This window comes from Oncorhynchus gorbuscha, unplaced genomic scaffold, assembly GCF_021184085.1.
Source record: "Oncorhynchus gorbuscha isolate QuinsamMale2020 ecotype Even-year unplaced genomic scaffold, OgorEven_v1.0 Un_scaffold_2686, whole genome shotgun sequence".
Classification (NCBI taxonomy): Eukaryota; Metazoa; Chordata; class Actinopteri; order Salmoniformes; family Salmonidae; genus Oncorhynchus; species Oncorhynchus gorbuscha.
In genome coordinates, this window is record NW_025747128.1 from 1 (window position 1) to 15,714 (window position 15,714).

The 15,714-nt window shown below is 43.2% G+C and overlaps 19 non-coding genes across 19 annotated transcripts; all 19 read left to right on the forward strand.

Annotated features, from left to right (window-relative positions):
* Positions 1 to 733: 733 nt before the first annotated feature.
* trnal-uag lies at positions 734 to 815 on the forward strand. Its single transcript has one exon. It is a non-coding gene; the product is annotated as a tRNA-Leu (tRNA).
* A 735-nt stretch (positions 816 to 1,550) lies between these two features.
* On the forward strand, positions 1,551 to 1,632 carry trnal-uag. Its single transcript has one exon. It is a non-coding gene; the product is annotated as a tRNA-Leu (tRNA).
* A 726-nt stretch (positions 1,633 to 2,358) lies between these two features.
* trnal-uag lies at positions 2,359 to 2,440 on the forward strand. The gene has a single exon. It is a non-coding gene; the product is annotated as a tRNA-Leu (tRNA).
* A 736-nt stretch (positions 2,441 to 3,176) lies between these two features.
* Positions 3,177 to 3,258, forward strand: trnal-aag. The gene has a single exon. It is a non-coding gene; the product is annotated as a tRNA-Leu (tRNA).
* A 733-nt stretch (positions 3,259 to 3,991) lies between these two features.
* Positions 3,992 to 4,073, forward strand: trnal-uag. Its single transcript has one exon. It is a non-coding gene; the product is annotated as a tRNA-Leu (tRNA).
* Positions 4,074 to 4,809: 736 nt separating this feature from the next.
* On the forward strand, positions 4,810 to 4,891 carry trnal-uag. Its single transcript has one exon. It is a non-coding gene; the product is annotated as a tRNA-Leu (tRNA).
* A 736-nt stretch (positions 4,892 to 5,627) lies between these two features.
* trnal-uag lies at positions 5,628 to 5,709 on the forward strand. The gene has a single exon. It is a non-coding gene; the product is annotated as a tRNA-Leu (tRNA).
* A 728-nt stretch (positions 5,710 to 6,437) lies between these two features.
* Positions 6,438 to 6,519, forward strand: trnal-aag. The gene has a single exon. It is a non-coding gene; the product is annotated as a tRNA-Leu (tRNA).
* A 737-nt stretch (positions 6,520 to 7,256) lies between these two features.
* trnal-uag lies at positions 7,257 to 7,338 on the forward strand. The gene has a single exon. It is a non-coding gene; the product is annotated as a tRNA-Leu (tRNA).
* A 727-nt stretch (positions 7,339 to 8,065) lies between these two features.
* Positions 8,066 to 8,147, forward strand: trnal-aag. Its single transcript has one exon. It is a non-coding gene; the product is annotated as a tRNA-Leu (tRNA).
* A 733-nt stretch (positions 8,148 to 8,880) lies between these two features.
* On the forward strand, positions 8,881 to 8,962 carry trnal-uag. Its single transcript has one exon. It is a non-coding gene; the product is annotated as a tRNA-Leu (tRNA).
* Positions 8,963 to 9,688: 726 nt separating this feature from the next.
* trnal-uag lies at positions 9,689 to 9,770 on the forward strand. Its single transcript has one exon. It is a non-coding gene; the product is annotated as a tRNA-Leu (tRNA).
* A 736-nt stretch (positions 9,771 to 10,506) lies between these two features.
* On the forward strand, positions 10,507 to 10,588 carry trnal-uag. Its single transcript has one exon. It is a non-coding gene; the product is annotated as a tRNA-Leu (tRNA).
* Positions 10,589 to 11,321: 733 nt separating this feature from the next.
* Positions 11,322 to 11,403, forward strand: trnal-uag. Its single transcript has one exon. It is a non-coding gene; the product is annotated as a tRNA-Leu (tRNA).
* A 732-nt stretch (positions 11,404 to 12,135) lies between these two features.
* Positions 12,136 to 12,217, forward strand: trnal-uag. Its single transcript has one exon. It is a non-coding gene; the product is annotated as a tRNA-Leu (tRNA).
* Positions 12,218 to 12,956: 739 nt separating this feature from the next.
* trnal-uag lies at positions 12,957 to 13,038 on the forward strand. Its single transcript has one exon. It is a non-coding gene; the product is annotated as a tRNA-Leu (tRNA).
* A 733-nt stretch (positions 13,039 to 13,771) lies between these two features.
* Positions 13,772 to 13,853, forward strand: trnal-uag. The gene has a single exon. It is a non-coding gene; the product is annotated as a tRNA-Leu (tRNA).
* Positions 13,854 to 14,600: 747 nt separating this feature from the next.
* Positions 14,601 to 14,682, forward strand: trnal-uag. The gene has a single exon. It is a non-coding gene; the product is annotated as a tRNA-Leu (tRNA).
* A 734-nt stretch (positions 14,683 to 15,416) lies between these two features.
* Positions 15,417 to 15,498, forward strand: trnal-aag. The gene has a single exon. It is a non-coding gene; the product is annotated as a tRNA-Leu (tRNA).
* The last annotated feature ends 216 nt before the right edge of the window (positions 15,499 to 15,714 follow it).

The following is a 15,714-nucleotide window of genomic DNA, read 5'->3' on the forward strand; positions in this document are numbered from 1 at the left end:
ATTGAGTTTGTTTGCGCAAGCTATCACATGTTCTGCTTTATTTCAGGGTTTTTACTTTCATGTCGCCCATGCAAGGGAGAAAAGAAGCAATGTTGTGTGTCACGGATGGGGTTCCAACTCAATAGTGTAGTCCATCGCCTTAACCAACCAGCCACCAAGTCCTGTGCTCCCTGCGGTGGCAGTTGCACCTCCTACCGGTGGTTGTTCACATCAAATCCTTGATTGGAAAAAAGGAAAGTTGTGATGGTCTGTGCGACGACCAAGCAGTCCATTTTAACAGTGGGTACTGTGGCCGAGCTGTCCAGAGAACTGGATTTAAGGACCCAGTCTTTCGGAGGTGTTGGGTTCAAAGTCCACCGCTGCAACTTTTTCTCAACAGAAAACTGTAATGTAATTTCAAACAAGGCCACCAAGGACACCGGACAAATAAAGGGAATCCAGCCTTTACCCTAATTCCCACGTCTGTTATTGCAATTATCTGCCGTGTTTTTCTAATTCAATCTGCTTCAGACATAAAAGCAGAAACTAATTCTAAGTTTATACGATGGAAGAAAGAGAAACATCAGATAAATTAAGATTTTTAAAAAGAGAATCAAAAAAAGATGAAGGACGCAAGAGCAACATGAGATACATAAAGATTTTAAAGAAGAAAATGAAAAAGAAGACTAAAATACAAGGAAGTGTAGACGCTCTAGGTAACTGACGAGAAAGTGTGAATAGTTTGCCAGAGCTGGGTAGTGTGGCCGAGTGGTCTAAGGCGCTGGATTTAGGCTCCAGTCTCTAAGGAGGCGTGGGTTCAAATCCCACCACTGCCATCTTTATTGAGTTTGTTTGCGCAAGCTATCACATGTTCTGCTTTATTTCAGCGTTTTACTTTCATGTAGGGCAATGCAAGGGAGAAAAGAAGCAATGTTGTGTGTCACGGATGGGGTTCCAACTCAATAGTGTAGTCCATTGCCTTAACCAACCAGCCACCAAGTCCTGTGCCCCTGCGGTGGCAGTTGCACATCCTGCCGGTGGTTGTTCACATCAAATCCTTGATTGGAAAAAAGGAAAGTTGTGATGGTCTGTGCGACGACCAAGCAGTCCATTTTAACAGTGGGTACTGTGGCCGAGCTGTCCAGAGAACTGGATTTAAGGACCCAGTCTTTCGGAGGTTCGGTTCAAAGTCCACCGCTGCAACTTTTTCTCAACAGAAAACTGTAATGTAATTTCAAACAAGGCCACCAAGGACACCGGACAAATAAAGGGAATCCAGCCTTTACCCTAATTCCCACGTCTGTTATTGCAATTATCTGCCGTGTTTTTCTAATTCAATCTGCTTCAGACATAAAAGCAGAAACTAATTCTAAGTTTATACGATGGAAGAAAGAGCAACATCAGATAAATTAAGATTTTTAAAAAGAGAATCAAAAAAAGATGAAGGACGCAAGAGCAACATGAGATACATAAAGATTTTAAAGAAGAAAATGAAAAAGAAGACTAAAATACAAGGAAGTGCAGACGCTCTAGGTAACTGACGAGAAAGTGTGAATAGTTTGCCAGAGCTGGGTAGTGTGGCCGAGCGGTCTAAGGCGCTGGATTTAGGCTCCAGTCTCTAAGGAGGCGTGGGTTCAAATCCCACCACTGCCATCTTTATTGAGTTTGTTTGCGCAAGCTATCACATGTTCTGCTTTATTTCAGGGTTTTTACTTTCATGTCGCCCATGCAAGGGAGAAAAGAAGCAATGTTGTGTGTCACGGATGGGGTTCCAACTCAATAGTGTAGTCCATCGCCTTAACCAACCAGCCACCAAGTCCTGTGCCCCTGCGGTGGCAGTTGCACCTCCTACCGGTGGTTGTTCACATCAAATCCTTGATTGGAAAAAGGAAAGTTGTGATGGTCTGTGCGACGACCAAGCAGTCCATTTTAACAGTGGGTACTGTGGCCGAGCTGTCCAGAGAACTGGATTTAAGGACCCAGTCTTTCGGTTCAAAGTCCACCGCTGCAACTTTTTCTCAACAGAAAACTGTAATGTAATTTCAAACAAGGCCACCAAGGACACCGGACAAATAAAGGGAATCCAGCCTTTACCCTAATTCCCACGTCTGTTATTGCAATTATCTGCCGTGTTTTTCTAATTCAATCTGCTTCAGACATAAAAGCAGAAACTAATTCTAAGTTTATACGATGGAAGAAAGAGCAACATCAGATAAATTAAGATTTTTAAAAAGAGAATCAAAAAAAGATGAAGGACGCAAGAGCAACATGAGATACATAAAGATTTTAAAGAAGAAAATGAAAAAGAAGACTAAAATACAAGGAAGTGCAGACGCTCTAGGTAACTGACGAGAAAGTGTGAATAGTTTGCCAGAGCTGGGTAGTGTGGCCGAGTGGTCTAAGGCGCTGGATTTAGGCTCCAGTCTCTAAGGAGGCGTGGGTTCAAATCCCACCACTGCCATCTTTATTGAGTTTGTTTGCGCAAGCTATCACATGTTCTGCTTTATTTCAGGGTTTTTACTTTCATGTCGCCCATGCAAGGGAGAAAAGAAGCAATGTTGTGTGTCACGGATGGGGTTCCAACTCAATAGTGTAGTCCATCGCCTTAACCAACCAGCCACCAAGTCCTGTGCCCCTGCGGTGGCAGTTGCACATCCTGCCGGTGGTTGTTCACATCAAATCCTTGATTGGAAAAAAGGAAAGTTGTGATGGTCTGTGCGACGACCAAGCAGTCCATTTTAACAGTGGGTACTGTGGCCGAGCTGTCCAGAGAACTGGATTTAAGGACCCAGTCTTGCGGAGGTGTCGGTTCAAAGTCCACCGCTGCAAATTTTTCTCAACAGAAAACTGTAATGTAATTTCAAACAAGGTCACCAAGGACACCGGACAAATAAAGGGAATCCAGCCTTTACCCTAATTCCCACGTCTGTTATTGCAATTATCTGCCGTGTTTTTCTAATTCAATCTGCTTCAGACATAAAATCAGAAACTAATTCTAAGTTTATACGATGGAAGAATGAGCAACATCAGATAAATTAAGATTTTTAAAAAGAGAATCAAAAAAAGATGAAGGACGCAAGAGCAACATGAGATACATAAAGATTTTAAAGAAGAAAATGAAAAAGAAGACTAAAATACAAGGAAGTGCAGACGCTCTAGGTAACTGACGAGAAAGTGTGAATAGTTTGACAGAGCTGGGTAGTGTGGCCGAGCGGTCTAAGGTGCTGGATTAAGGCTCCAGTCTCTAAGGAGGCGTGGGTTCAAATCCCACCACTGCCATCTTTATTGAGTTTGTTTGCGCAAGCTATCACATGTTCTGCTTTATTTCAGGGTTTTTACTTTTATGTCGCCCATGCAAGGGAGAAAAGAAGCAATGTTGTGTGTCACGGATGGGGTTCCAACTCAATAGTGTAGTCCATCGCCTTAACCAACCAGCCACCAAGTCCTGTGCCCCTGCGGTGGCAGTTGCACCTCCTACCGGTGGTTGTTCATCAAATCCTTGATTGGAAAAAAGGAAAGTTGTGATGGTCTGTGCGACGACCAAGCAGTCCATTTTAACAGTGGGTACTGTGGCCGAGCTGTCCAGAGAACTGGATTTAAGGACCCAGTCTTTCGGAGGTGTGGTTCAAAGTCCACCGCTGCAACTTTTTCTCAACAGAAAACTGTAATGTAATTTCAAACAAGGCCACCAAGGACACCGGACAAATAAAGGGAATCCAGCCTTTACCCTAATTCCCACGTCTGTTATTGCAATTATCTGCCGTGTTTTTCTAATTCAATCTGCTTCAGACATAAAATCAGAAACTAATTCTAAGTTTATACGATGGAAGAAAGAGCAACATCAGATAAATTAAGATTTTTAAAAAGAGAATCAAAAAAAGATGAAGGACGCAAGAGCAACATGAGATACATAAAGATTTTAAAGAAGAAAATGAAAAAGAAGACTAAAATACAAGGAAGTGCAGACGCTCTAGGTAACTGATGAGAAAGTGTGAATAGTTTGCCAGAGCTGGGTAGTGTGGCCGAGCGGTCTAAGGCGCTGGATTTAGGCTCCAGTCTCTAAGGAGGCGTGGGTTCAAATCCCACCACTGCCATCTTTATTGAGTTTGTTTGCGCAAGCTATCACATGTTCTGCTTTATTTCAGGGTTTTTACTTTCATGTCGCCCATGCAAGGGAGAAAAGAAGCAATGTTGTGTGTCACGGATGGGGTTCCAACTCAATAGTGTAGTCCATCGCCTTAACCAACCAGCCACCAAGTCCTGTGCCCCTGCGGTGGCAGTTGCACATCCTGCCGGTGGTTGTTCACATCAAATCCTTGATTGGAAAAAAGGAAAGTTGTGATGGTCTGTGCGACGACCAAGCAGTCCATTTTAACAGTGGGTACTGTGGCCGAGCTGTCCAGAGAACTGGATTTAAGGACCCAGTCTTGCGGAGGTGTCGGTTCAAAGTCCACCGCTGCAACTTTTTCTCAACAGAAAACTGTAATGTAATTTCAAACAAGGCCACCAAGGACACCGGACAAATAAAGGGAATCCAGCCTTTACCCTAATTCCCACGTCTGTTATTGCAATTATCTGCCGTGTTTTTCTAATTCAATCTGCTTCAGACATAAAAGCAGAAACTAATTCTAAGTTTATACGATGGAAGAAAGAGCAACATCAGATAAATTAAGATTTTTAAAAAGAGAATCAAAAAAAGATGAAGGACGCAAGAGCAACATGAGATACATAAAGATTTTAAAGAAGAAAATGAAAAAGAAGACTAAAATACAAGGAAGTGCAGACGCTCTAGGTAACTGATGAGAAAGTGTGAATAATTTGCCAGAGCTGGGTAGTGTGGCCGAGCGGTCTAAGGCGCTGGATTTAGGCTCCAGTCTCTAAGGAGGCGTGGGTTCAAATCCCACCACTGCCATCTTTATTGAGTTTGTTTGCGCAAGCTATCACATGTTCTGCTTTATTTCAGGGTTTTTACTTTCATGTCGCCCATGCAAGGGAGAAAAGAAGCAATGTTGTGTGTCACGGATGGGGTTCCAACTCAATAGTGTAGTCCATCGCCTTAACCAACCAGCCACCAAGTCCTGTGCCCCTGCGGTGGCAGTTGCACCTCCTACCGGTGGTTGTTCACATCAAATCCTTGATTGGAAAAAAGGAAAGTTGTGATGGTCTGTGCGACGACCAAGCAGTCCATTTTAACAGTGGGTACTGTGGCCGAGCTGTCCAGAGAACTGGATTTAAGGACCCAGTCTTTCGGAGGTTCGGTTCAAAGTCCACCGCTGCAACTTTTTCTCAACAGAAAACTGTAATGTAATTTCAAACAAGGCCACCAAGGACACCGGACAAATAAAGGGAATCCAGCCTTTACCCTAATTCCCACGTCTGTTATTGCAATTATCTGCCGTGTTTTTCTAATTCAATCTGCTTCAGACATAAAAGCAGAAACTAATTCTAAGTTTATACGATGGAAGAAAGAGCAACATCAGATAAATTAAGATTTTTAAAAAGAGAATAAAAAAAAAGATGAAGGACGCAAGAGCAACATGAGATACATAAAGATTTTAAAGAAGAAAATGAAAAAGAAGACTAAAATACAAGGAAGTGCAGACGCTCTAGGTAACTGACGAGAAAGTGTGAATAGTTTGCCAGAGCTGGGTAGTGTGGCCGAGCGGTCTAAGGCGCTGGATTTAGGCTCCAGTCTCTAAGGAGGCGTGGGTTCAAATCCCACCACTGCCATCTTTATTGAGTTTGTTTGCGCAAGCTATCACATGTTCTGCTTTATTTCAGGGTTTTTACTTTCATGTCGCCCATGCAAGGGAGAAAAGAAGCAATGTTGTGTGTCACGGATGGGGTTCCAACTCAATAGTGTAGTCCATCGCCTTAACCAACCAGCCACCAAGTCCTGTGCCCCTGCGGTGGCAGTTGCACATCCTGCCGGTGGTTGTTCACATCAAATCCTTGATTGGAAAAAAGGAAAGTTGTGATGGTCTGTGCGACGACCAAGCAGTCCATTTTAACAGTGGGTACTGTGGCCGAGCTGTCCAGAGAACTGGATTTAAGGACCCAGTCTTTTCGGTTCAAAGTCCACCGCTGCAACTTTTTCTCAACAGAAAACTGTAATGTAATTTCAAACAAGGCCACCAAGGACACCGGACAAATAAAGGGAATCCAGCCTTTACCCTAATTCCCACGTCTGTTATTGCAATTATCTGCCGTGTTTTTCTAATTCAATCTGCTTCAGACATAAAATCAGAAACTAATTCTAAGTTTATACGATGGAAGAAAGAGCAACATCAGATAAATTAAGATTTTTAAAAAGAGAATCAAAAAAAGATGAAGGACGCAAGAGCAACATGAGATACATAAAGATTTTAAAGAAGAAAATGAAAAAGAAGACTAAAATACAAGGAAGTGCAGACGCTCTAGGTAACTGATGAGAAAGTGTGAATAATTTGCCAGAGCTGGGTAGTGTGGCCGAGCGGTCTAAGGCGCTGGATTAAGGCTCCAGTCTCTAAGGAGGCGTGGGTTCAAATCCCACCACTGCCATCTTTATTGAGTTTGTTTGCGCAAGCTATCACATGTTCTGCTTTATTTCAGGGTTTTTACTTTCATGTCGCCCATGCAAGGGAGAAAAGAAGCAATGTTGTGTGTCACGGATGGGGTTCCAACTCAATAGTGTAGTCCATCGCCTTAACCAACCAGCCACCAAGTCCTGTGCCCCTGCGGTGGCAGTTGCACCTCCTACCGGTGGTTGTTCACATCAAATCCTTGATTGGAAAAAAGGAAAGTTGTGATGGTCTGTGCGACGACCAAGCAGTCCATTTTAACAGTGGGTACTGTGGCCGAGCTGTCCAGAGAACTGGATTTAAGGACCCAGTCTTTCGGAGGTTCGGTTCAAAGTCCACCGCTGCAACTTTTTCTCAACAGAAAACTGTAATGTAATTTCAAACAAGGCCACCAAGGACACCGGACAAATAAAGGGAATCCAGCCTTTACCCTAATTCCCACGTCTGTTATTGCAATTATCTGCCGTGTTTTTTTCTAATCAATCTGCTTCAGACATAAAAGCAGAAACTAATTCTAAGTTTTATACGATGGAAGAAAGAGCAACATCAGATAAATTAAGATTTTTAAAAAGAGAATCAAAAAAAGATGAAGGACGCAAGAGCAACATGAGATACATAAAGATTTTAAAGAAGAAAATGAAAAAGAAGACTAAAATACAAGGAAGTGCAGACGCTCTAGGTAACTGATGAGAAAGTGTGAATAATTTGCCAGAGCTGGGTAGTGTGGCCGAGCGGTCTAAGGCGCTGGATTTAGGCTCCAGTCTCTAAGGAGGCGTGGGTTCAAATCCCACCACTGCCATCTTTATTGAGTTTGTTTGCGCAAGCTATCACATGTTCTGCTTTATTTCAGGGTTTTTACTTTCATGTCGCCCATGCAAGGGAGAAAAGAAGCAATGTTGTGTGTCACGGATGGGGTTCCAACTCAATAGTGTAGTCCATCGCCTTAACCAACCAGCCACCAAGTCCTGTGCTCCCGCGGTGGCAGTTGCACCTCCTACCGGTGGTTGTTCACGTCAAATCCTTGATTGGAAAAAAGGAAAGTTGTGATGGTCTGTGCGACGACCAAGCAGTCCATTTTAACAGTGGGTACTGTGGCCGAGCTGTCCAGAGAACTGGATTTAAGGACCCAGTCTTTCGGTTCAAAGTCCACCGCTGCAACTTTTTCTCAACAGAAAACTGTAATGTAATTTCAAACAAGGCCACCAAGGACACCGGACAAATAAAGGGAATCCAGCCTTTACCCTAATTCCCACGTCTGTTATTGCAATTATCTGCCGTGTTTTTCTAATTCAATCTGCTTCAGACATAAAATCAGAAACTAATTCTAAGTTTATACGATGGAAGAAAGAGCAACATCAGATAAATTAAGATTTTTAAAAAGAGAATCAAAAAAAGATGAAGGACGCAAGAGCAACATGAGATACATAAAGATTTTAAAGAAGAAAATGAAAAAGAAGACTAAAATACAAGGAAGTGCAGACGCTCTAGGTAACTGATGAGAAAGTGTGAATAATTTGCCAGAGCTGGGTAGTGTGGCCGAGCGGTCTAAGGCGCTGGATTAAGGCTCCAGTCTCTAAGGAGGCGTGGGTTCAAATCCCACCACTGCCATCTTTATTGAGTTTGTTTGCGCAAGCTATCACATGTTCTGCTTTATTTCAGGGTTTTTACTTTCATGTCGCCCATGCAAGGGAGAAAAGAAGCAATGTTGTGTGTCACGGATGGGGTTCCAACTCAATAGTGTAGTCCATCGCCTTAACCAACCAGCCACCAAGTCCTGTGCCCCCGCGGTGGCAGTTGCACCTCCTACCGGTGGTTGTTCACATCAAATCCTTGATTGGAAAAAGGAAAGTTGTGATGGTCTGTGCGACGACCAAGCAGTCCATTTTAACAGTGGGTACTGTGGCCGAGCTGTCCAGAGAACTGGATTTAAGGACCCAGTCTTCGGAGGTTCGGTTCAAAGTCCACCGCTGCAACTTTTTCTCAACAGAAAACTGTAATGTAATTTCAAACAAGGCCACCAAGGACACCGGACAAATAAAGGGAATCCAGCCTTTACCCTAATTCCCACGTCTGTTATTGCAATTATCTGCCGTGTTTTTCTAATTCAATCTGCTTCAGACATAAAAGCAGAAACTAATTCTAAGTTTATACGATGGAAGAAAGAGCAACATCAGATAAATTAAGATTTTTAAAAAGAGAATCAAAAAAAGATGAAGGACGCAAGAGCAACATGAGATACATAAAGATTTTAAAGAAGAAAATGAAAAAGAAGACTAAAATACAAGGAAGTGCAGACGCTCTAGGTAACTGATGAGAAAGTGTGAATAATTTGCCAGAGCTGGGTAGTGTGGCCGAGCGGTCTAAGGCGCTGGATTTAGGCTCCAGTCTCTAAGGAGGCGTGGGTTCAAATCCCACCACTGCCATCTTTATTGAGTTTGTTTGCGCAAGCTATCACATGTTCTGCTTTATTTCAGGGTTTTTACTTTCATGTCGCCCATGCAAGGGAGAAAAGAAGCAATGTTGTGTGTCACGGATGGGGTTCCAACTCAATAGTGTAGTCCATCGCCTTAACCAACCAGCCACCAAGTCCTGTGCCCTGCGGTGGCAGTTGCACCTCCTACCGGTGGTTGTTCACATCAAATCCTTGATTGGAAAAAAGGAAAGTTGTGATGGTCTGTGCGACGACCAAGCAGTCCATTTTAACAGTGGGTACTGTGGCCGAGCTGTCCAGAGAACTGGATTTAAGGACCCAGTCTTTCGGAGGTTTCGGTTCAAAGTCCACCGCTGCAACTTTTTCTCAACAGAAAACTGTAATGTAATTTCAAACAAGGCCACCAAGGACACCGGACAAATAAAGGGAATCCAGCCTTTACCCTAATTCCTATTGCAATTATCTGCCGTGTTTTTCTAATTCAATCTGCTTCAGACATAAAAGCAGAAACTAATTCTAAGTTTATACGATGGAAGAAAGAGCAACATCAGATAAATTAAGATTTTTAAAAAGAGAATCAAAAAAAGATGAAGGACGCAAGAGCAACATGAGATACATAAAGATTTTAAAGAAGAAAATGAAAAAGAAGACTAAAATACAAGGAAGTGCAGACGCTCTAGGTAACTGATGAGAAAGTGTGAATAGTTTGCCAAAGCTGGGTAGTGTGGCCGAGCGGTCTAAGGCGCTGGATTTAGGCTCCAGTCTCTAAGGAGGCGTGGGTTCAAATCCCACCACTGCCATCTTTATTGAGTTTGTTTGCGCAAGCTATCACATGTTCTGCTTTATTTCAGGGTTTTTACTTTCATGTCGCCCATGCAAGGGAGAAAAGAAGCAATGTTGTGTGTCACGGATGGGGTTCCAACTCAATAGTGTAGTCCATCGTTAACCAACCAGCCACCAAGTCCTGTGCCCCCGCGGTGGCAGTTGCACCTCCTACCGGTGGTTGTTCACGTCAAATCCTTGATTGGAAAAAAGGAAAGTTGTGATGGTCTGTGCGACGACCAAGCAGTCCATTTTAACAGTGGGTACTGTGGCCGAGCTGTCCAGAGAACTGGATTTAAGGACCCAGTCTTCGGAGGTTTCGGTTCAAAGTCCACCGCTGCAACTTTTTCTCAACAGAAAACTGTAATGTAATTTCAAACAAGGCCACCAAGGACACCGGACAAATAAAGGGAATCCAGCCTTTACCCTAATTCCCACGTCTGTTATTGCAATTATCTGCCGTGTTTTTCTAATTCAATCTGCTTCAGACATAAAATCAGAAACTAATTCTAAGTTTATACGATGGAAGAAAGAGCAACATCAGATAAATTAAGATTTTTAAAAAGAGAATCAAAAAAAGATGAAGGACGCAAGAGCAACATGAGATACATAAAGATTTTAAAGAAGAAGAAAATGAAAAAGAAGACTAAAATACAAGGAAGTGCAGACGCTCTAGGTAACTGATGAGAAAGTGTGAAAAGTTTGCCAGAGCTGGGTAGTGTGGCCGAGCGGTCTAAGGCGCTGGATTTAGGCTCCAGTCTCTAAGGAGGCGTGGGTTCAAATCCCACCACTGCCATCTTTATTGAGTTTGTTTGCGCAAGCTATCACATGTTCTGCTTTATTTCAGGGTTTTTACTTTCATGTCGCCCATGCAAGGGAGAAAAGAAGCAATGTTGTGTGTCACGGATGGGGTTCCAACTCAATAGTGTAGTCCATCGCCTTAACCAACCAGCCACCAAGTCCTGTGCCCCGCGGTGGCAGTTGCACCTCCTACCGGTGGTTGTTCACATCAAATCCTTGATTGGAAAAAAGGAAAGTTGTGATGGTCTGTGCGACGACCAAGCAGTCCATTTTAACAGTGGGTACTGTGGCCGAGCTGTCCAGAGAACTGGATTTAAGGACCCAGTCTTTCGGAGGTTCGGTTCAAAGTCCACCGCTGCAACTTTTTCTCAACAGAAAACTGTAATGTAATTTCAAACAAGGCCACCAAGGACACCGGACAAATAAAGGGAATCCAGCCTTTACCCTAATTCCCACGTCTGTTATTGCAATTATCTGCCGTGTTTTTCTAATTCAATCTGCTTCAGACATAAAAGCAGAAACTAATTCTAAGTTTATACGATGGAAGAAAGAGCAACATCAGATAAATTAAGATTTTTAAAAAGAGAATCAAAAAAGATGAAGGACGCAAGAGCAACATGAGATACATAAAGATTTTAAAGAAGAAAATGAAAAAGAAGACTAAAATACAAGGAAGTGCAGACGCTCTAGGTAACTGATGAGAAAGTGTGAATAGTTTGCCAAAGCTGGGTAGTGTGGCCGAGCGGTCTAAGGCGCTGGATTTAGGCTCCAGTCTCTAAGGAGGCGTGGGTTCAAATCCCACCACTGCCATCTTTATAGTTTGTTTGCGCAAGCTATCACATGTTCTGCTTTATTTCAGGGTTTTTACTTTCATGTCGCCCATGCAAGGGAGAAAAGAAGCAATGTTGTGTGTCACGGATGGGGTTCCAACTCAATAGTGTAGTCCATCGCCTTAACCAACCAGCCACCAAGTCCTGTGCCCCCGCGGTGGCAGTTGCACCTCCTACCGGTGGTTGTTCACGTCAAATCCTTGATTGGAAAAAGGAAAGTTGTGATGGTCTGTGCGACGACCAAGCAGTCCATTTTAACAGTGGGTACTGTGGCCGAGCTGTCCAGAGAACTGGATTTAAGGACCCAGTCTTTCGGAGGTTTGGTTCAAAGTCCACCGCTGCAACTTTTTCTCAACAGAAAACTGTAATGTAATTTCAAACAAGGCCACCAAGGACACCGGACAAATAAAGGGAATCCAGCCTTTACCCTAATTCCCACGTCTGTTATTGCAATTATCTGCCGTGTTTTTCTAATTCAATCTGCTTCAGACATAAAAGCAGAAACTAATTCTAAGTTTATACGATGGAAGAAAGAGCAACATCAGATAAATTAAGATTTTTAAAAAGAGAATCAAAAAAAGATGAAGGACGCAAGAGCAACATGAGATACATAAAGATTTTAAAGAAGAAAATGAAAAAGAAGACTAAAATACAAGGAAGTGCAGACGCTCTAGGTAACTGATGAGAAAGTGTGAATAATTTGCCAGAGCTGGGTAGTGTGGCCGAGCGGTCTAAGGCGCTGGATTTAGGCTCCAGTCTCTAAGGAGGCGTGGGTTCAAATCCCACCACTGCCATCTTTATTGAGTTTGTTTGCGCAAGCTATCACATGTTCTGCTTTATTTCAGGGTTTTTACTTTCATGTCGCCCATGCAAGGGAGAAAAGAAGCAATGTTGTGTGTCACGGATGGGGTTCCAACTCAATAGTGTAGTCCATCGCCTTAACCAACCAGCCACCAAGTCCTGTGCCCCCGCGGTGGCAGTTGCACCTCCTCCTACCGGTGGTTGTTCACATCAAATCCTTGATTGGAAAAAGGAAAGTTGTGATGGTCTGTGCGACGACCAAGCAGTCCATTTTAACAGTGGGTACTGTGGCCGAGCTGTCCAGAGAACTGGATTTAAGGACCCAGTCTTTCGGAGGTGTTCGGTTCAAAGTCCACCGCTGCAACTTTTTCTCAACAGAAAACTGTAATGTAATTTCAAACAAGGCCACCAAGGACACCGGACAAATAAAGGGAATCCAGCCTTTACCCTAATTCCCACGTCTGTTATTGCAATTATCTGCCGTGTTTTTCTAATTCAATCTGCTTCAGACATAAAAGCAGAAACTAATTCTAAGTTTATACGATGGAAGAAAGAGCAACATCAGATAAATTAAGATTTTTAAAAAGAGAATCAAAAAAAGATGAAGGACGCAAGAGCAACATGAGATACATAAAGATTTTAAAGAAGAAAATGAAAAAGAAGACTAAAATACAAGGAAGTGCAGACGCTCTAGGTAACTGATGAGAAAGTGTGAATAGTTTGCCAGAGCTGGGTAGTGTGGCCGAGCGGTCTAAGGCGCTGGATTTAGGCTCCAGTCTCTAAGGAGGCGTGGGTTCAAATCCCACCACTGCCATCTTTATTGAGTTTGTTTGCGCAAGCTATCACATGTTCTGCTTTATTTCAGGGTTTTTACTTTCATGTCGCCCATGCAAGGGAGAAAAGAAGCAATGTTGTGTGTCACGGATGGGGTTCCAACTCAATAGTGTAGTCCATCGCCTTAACCAACCAGCCACCAAGTCCTGTGCCCCGCGGTGGCAGTTGCACCTCCTACCGGTGGTTGTTCACATCAAATCCTTGATTGGAAAAAAGGAAAGTTGTGATGGTCTGTGCGACGACCAAGCAGTCCATTTTAACAGTGGGTACTGTGGCCGAGCTGTCCAGAGAACTGGATTTAAGGACCCAGTCTTTCGGAGGTTCGGTTCAAAGTCCACCGCTGCAACTTTTTCTCAACAGAAAACTGTAATGTAATTTCAAACAAGGCCACCAAGGACACCGGACAAATAAAGGGAATCCAGCCTTTACCCTAATTCCCACGTCTGTTATTGCAATTATCTGCCGTGTTTTTCTAATTCAATCTGCTTCAGACATAAAAGCAGAAACTAATTCTAAGTTTATACGATGGAAGAAAGAGCAACATCAGATAAATTAAGATTTTTAAAAAGAGAATCAAAAAAGATGAAGGACGCAAGAGCAACATGAGATACATAAAGATTTTAAAGAAGAAAATGAAAAAGAAGACTAAAATACAAGGAAGTGCAGACGCTCTAGGTAACTGATGAGAAAGTGTGAATAGTTTGCCAGAGCTGGGTAGTGTGGCCGAGCGGTCTAAGGCGCTGGATTTAGGCTCCAGTCTCTAAGGAGGCGTGGGTTCAAATCCCACCACTGCCATCTTTATTGAGTTTGTTTGCGCAAGCTATCACATGTTCTGCTTTATTTCAGGGTTTTTAGGGTTTTCACTTTCATGTGTCGCCCATGCAAGGGAGAAAAGAAGCAATGTTGTGTGTCACGGATGGGGTTCCAACTCAATAGTGTAGTCCATCGCCTTAACCAACCAGCCACCAAGTCCTGTGCCCCGCGGTGGCAGTTGCACCTCCTACCGGTGGTTGTTCACATCAAATCCTTGATTGGAAAAAAGGAAAGTTGTGATGGTCTGTGCGACGACCAAGCAGTCCATTTTAACAGTGGGTACTGTGGCCGAGCTGTCCAGAGAACTGGATTTAAGGACCCAGTCTTTCGGAGGTGTTCGGTTCAAAGTCCACCGCTGCAACTTTTTCTCAACAGAAAACTGTAATGTAATTTCAAACAAGGCCACCAAGGACACCGGACAAATAAAGGGAATCCAGCCTTTACCCTAATTCCCACGTCTGTTATTGCAATTATCTGCCGTGTTTTTCTAATTCAATCTGCTTCAGACATAAAAGCAGAAACTAATTCTAAGTTTATACGATGGAAGAAAGAGCAACATCAGATAAATTAAGATTTTTAAAAAGAGAATCAAAAAAAGATGAAGGACGCAAGAGCAACATGAGATACATAAAGATTTTAAAGAAGAAAATGAAAAAGAAGACTAAAATACAAGGAAGTGCAGACGCTCTAGGTAACTGATGAGAAAGTGTGAATAGTTTGCCAGAGCTGGGTAGTGTGGCCGAGCGGTCTAAGGCGCTGGATTTAGGCTCCAGTCTCTAAGGAGGCGTGGGTTCAAATCCCACCACTGCCATCTTTATTGAGTTTGTTTGCGCAAGCTATCACATGTTCTGCTTTATTTCAGGGTTTTTACTTTCATGTCGCCCATGCAAGGGAGAAAAGAAGCAATGTTGTGTGTCACGGATGGGGTTCCAACTCAATAGTGTAGTCCATCGCCTTAACCAACCAGCCACCAAGTCCTGTGCCCCGCGGTGGCAGTTGCACCTCCTACCGGTGGTTGTTCACGTCAAATCCTTGATTGGAAAAAAGGAAAGTTGTGATGGTCTGTGCGACGACCAAGCAGTCCATTTTAACAGTGGGTACTGTGGCCGAGCTGTCCAGAGAACTGGATTTAAGGACCCAGTCTTTCGGAGGTTCGGTTCAAAGTCCACCGCTGCAACTTTTTCTCAACAGAAAACTGTAATGTAATTTCAAACAAGGCCACCAAGGACACCGGACAAATAAAGGGAATCCAGCCTTTACCCTAATTCCCACGTCTGTTATTGCAATTATCTGCCGTGTTTTTCTAATTCAATCTGCTTCAGACATAAAAGCAGAAACTAATTCTAAGTTTATACGATGGAAGAAAGAGCAACATCAGATAAATTAAGATTTTTAAAAAGAGAATCAAAAAAAGATGAAGGACGCAAGAGCAACATGAGATACATAAAGATTTTAAAGAAGAAAATGAAAAAGAAGACTAAAATACAAGGAAGTGCAGACGCTCTAGGTAACTGATGAGAAACTGTGAATAGTCTGCCAGAGCTGGGTAGTGTGGCCGAGCGGTCTAAGGCGCTGGATTAAGGCTCCAGTCTCTAAGGAGGCGTGGGTTCAAATCCCACCACTGCCATCTTTATTGAGTTTGTTTGCGCAAGCTATCACATGTTCTACTTTATTTCAGTGTTTTACTTTCATGTAGGGCAATGCAAGGGAGAAAATAAGCAATGTTGTGTGTCACGGATGGGGTTCCAACTCAATAGTGTAGTCCATCGCCTTAACCAACCAGCCACCAAGTCCTGTGCCCCCGCGGTGTCATTTGCACCTCCTACCGGTGGTTGTTCATGTA